The following is a 3,838-nucleotide window of genomic DNA, read 5'->3' as shown; positions in this document are numbered from 1 at the left end:
TTTGGGAGTTGAATTTTTTTTTTACATTAATTACATTTCTCACTGAACCAGCTTTCTGCTGAGGAGCTAATTAGATGGCCATGCCAGATAACATGCAACTCAGAAACAGTTGCAGACTACAGTTACCCCACCCACCCAAGGACAGCTAACGCCAACAAGGGGTCATCCAGGGAAGGAGACACAGTAAAGGAAGATAATATTTACCTAATCTGTTAAAAAGTAAAAGCTAATCAAATAAATTGTGATATTAAGACTTATGTGACATCAGGGAAAAGAATATATGACTCAGGATACCACAATTCACCAACCTTCATCTTATTATGGAGACTGACTGAGCCACTTTAAGTGACTTTGCCAATTCCAAAAGCATATGAAATTTGCCGTATCTACAGGAGATTGATCAGAGGCTAATCAGATAGTAGAGCCGAGTGTTTCGTTTATGACTCCGAAATGTTTATCAATAGCTGCAATAGAAACCATCAATATCTTAGTTGATATTTGCTAGTGTTTGTCCAACACCTCAGCTTTAAAACTGGTATGATTCTTCTGACCTTGAGGATGAAGATGAGCTTTTGATTTTGGCATTGATGATGTTTCTGAAGCTGAAGGATTTGGGCATTGATCAAGAATGATTTTGATTTGCTTTGTCATCATCTACTGGGCATCAATGGGAAGACAGTAACTGAATATAAGAGTCACGGAGGGAAATCATTAAGCACAAGTATCTGGAAAAATTTAGGTTCAGCTGAATCCATTTGAAATCAGTTTTTCATCATTGATCTTCAAAAACATTTGAAGATCGATTTTAGATGGGACCATTATTCTGTTGTAAGAATTCTCATAAGAACCAATGGTTGTGCAAAATGAAACAAGGTATTAGTATTAAAATTGGATCACCTATTATAGTACTTATATTTGGTCATTTGGTATAGAAGAATTTCAAATTAAAACTATATGCTCAATTATTTCTGGCAACTAAATGTTATATAAGTATATCTGAGAATTAAAAAATATTTTAAATTATCTCTATATCAGGTAGAAATTTTTCTAAAATTTTTGCTGTGAGATATATTTCCTCATTTGAACTATACCAAGCATTACTTAGTCATATAGTTTAGCTCAGGCAGCTTAAACTGTTTACCGATTAATTTCTTATATTTTTCAAGGTCCAGCCAAGATGTAATGTTGTTACTTAAGCAACTAATCAATGATAAGGAGAACATTAAGATATCATGAACAAAAGTTACTACAAGAAGCAGCTACCACTTCCAAAGAACCTTGAACGGAAGACTGTGGAACTGAACTTCGCTTGTCTGAGAAGATGGTACTGCTGGGTTAGTATTGGAGCGGGAGAATGGAGAGCTTGTAGCATCCAGACCACTAAGAAGACAGTGCCTACGAGCAGGGGCTAGTTTCTCTAATGAATGCATGATGAATCTGTGTCTGCGATGGCTCTTCTATCCATAATCTTGGTGACTTTGTGAGCAGGTTTTCCATTCTGCTGGGTATAGAAATATGCTATCTCAAAAGCCAAATAGGAGGAGTTCCTTGACCATCATAAGAGAGGCTTCTCCAGTCAGCACATGTAAAATCCCTGCCAAAAGGGGCAGAGGCAGTAGAGGCACTCCAGAGGCGGACCGTCGCACTGAGCTCATGGACAGAGCATTGGTTTTCCCAGCCCACAGAAGTAAAGAAGAGCGTCTTTAGGCAGCAGGCTGGCTTGTCACCAGGGCATTCTTTGAGCTTTATCGGAGCTTTGTAACACTTGCCCAACAAGGCAGAGGCCACAATGCAGCATGACTGAGATGCTGAGGATCAGAGATAGATGCCCCAGCTGGTATGGCTGAGAACAGGCACTGCTGTAGACAGAAGGACTGTATCCTTAATGTTTTCTGATCTTGGCTTGCGGTCACCTGTAAATTCCCCTAATGAGTCCCAAAAGGCTTCCCTATTAAAGCCCCCTAATCATGAATATTGTGAGTTGCCTATGGATATTTCAAAGGATTGCCAAAGCTAGCAGAAAAACAGTGTCGTGGGAGGGCTGCTTTGTGTCATAATGGAGGAAAGAAGGATAGAGGCATGTCTGACCTCTGCCCCATAGGAGTCCCTCTGGGACAGATGTGGATTCTCCTTGAGGGGTCACCCATGGCCCCACGCCATTTCTTTAACAATAAAGTTCAATGACTGTGATGAAAAGGCACTTATCCTAAAATATTGATGGGCCCACCCTCACCAGAACTATCAGTCCACATCATAAGCAGACAAGGGAAAATATGCCCTTTCTTTGTACATCTCCAATTTTGCAGTTTCCTGCGAGATATATCTACCAGGAGAACTCAACAGTAAGTGAGTTAGCAAAGCAGAAATGCTCTTTGCAGAGCCCCAGCTTCAGCAACACAAAAACACACTATGGAAGGGTGATTTGAGTGGTGAGAGACAGTACTTTAATAAAGTGCTACATGGCCTCAGGAGATAATCAAATTATGTTTAAGATTTAAGCAAAGCCTTTCATAATTTTTTCCCAGAAAAAGAAAAACGATCAACTTTTCACTAACACCTTTTTTCTCTCTCTATTTTAAATATGTTACTCATGATTCCAGAAAAGAATGGAAATAGTTTGCTAGGGAATCACTTTTACATTTGTCCAACTTAAAAGTGAGTCTTTCTCTTACAAGATAAATCACAGTGGCTCTCTAACCACTGTTTTCTTGAGTTTTCAGGAATCTTCATCATTTGTATTTCAGGAATGGGGCATGGTCTCAGTGATCAAAATGACCAGTCTGACTGATTTTAAACAGTCCCTGCAACTCCCGGGATATTGTGTAGCAGTGAAATTCACCTCTTTGCATCCTATTTGTACACATAGCAGGATGTAGCAATCCAACAATACTTAGACACAATATGAATTAAGATAGTGCAAACAAAATGAATCTGTCTGGTTTTTATTGCTACCTCTATATGATATTTGTATAGAAAATCTGCATTTATTCTTATAATTTGTGGATTTCCCCAAAATAGTTAAGGAGGGGGGGCATAATGTGCCCAAATGAAGCACAAAGCACACAGTTATTTTCATCATTTTCAGGTGGATTAAAAATGTAGTTCCACAGCATGAGGAGCGGGCATGACTGAATACAGGAGAACTGAAACCTTCACTATTCAACGTATCTTTTTTTCCATTTTGCTTAAAACAATTTTCAAATGAAGCCACTCTAATCTTATTAGACAGACTTTACCTTGACACCTCCATTTCAAAGGAAATTACTATAGAAACATAAAGACAGAATTAATAATAGATTTTTTTCAGAGACCACTTAAGTAACTCCCTATTAAATAATCACAACTAACAGGGTTTTGGTTTTGTTTGTTATAATGTTTACCAGTTGTGGTATTAAGGGAGGAAAGACATTTAATCAAAGATTAAATTTCAAAAGATTTTGAAAAATTCTTTCAAAATTGAAGTTCAATAATGTTGAAATTACTCTTACCTGTTAACATCCCAGATTTTACTTGTTGTATCCAGGGAGGATGAAGCCACAAAATCACCGCAGGAGTGCCATGTGCAGGACCACACAGCATGGTTGTGCCCTTCTAAGGTCAAAATGCAATCTCCTTTAAATAGGTTCCATAATTTAACTGTAGTGTCTCCACTCGCAGTAGCCAACTTGTTTCCACTATTTAAAAGACCACACACAAAAAAACTTTTGTTGAAAATTGTTATGACTGACTCCTATAATTATTCTGTGTGATTTTTACTTTTACTGACATACCTAAATGCATAAGTATTCTATTTATTTAAATATTCTATAAAATATTATTCTTATTTATATCTACTATG

The 3,838-nt window shown here is 37.6% G+C and overlaps 1 protein-coding gene across 1 annotated transcript in view; it reads right to left on the bottom strand.

Moving 5' to 3' along the window:
• The window catches only part of LOC123522508 (sperm-associated antigen 16 protein-like), a 480,569-nt gene extending 476,962 nt beyond the window's left edge, over window positions 1-3,607 (bottom strand). The window contains exon 1 of the mRNA XM_045297377.1: window positions 3,489-3,607. The gene's annotated coding sequence lies outside the window, so the exon portion shown is untranslated. The remainder of the gene's footprint in view (window positions 1-3,488) is intronic.
• Between the last annotated feature and the right edge of the window lie 231 nt (window positions 3,608-3,838).

Source organism: Echinops telfairi, unplaced genomic scaffold (assembly GCF_000313985.2).
Source record: "Echinops telfairi isolate 266 unplaced genomic scaffold, ASM31398v2 ScPeMD7_3;HRSCAF=10, whole genome shotgun sequence".
Lineage (NCBI taxonomy): Eukaryota > Metazoa > Chordata > Mammalia > Afrosoricida > Tenrecidae > Echinops > Echinops telfairi.
Note: the sequence above shows the minus strand (reverse complement) of the source record. Positions and strands in the feature narration are given on the sequence as shown.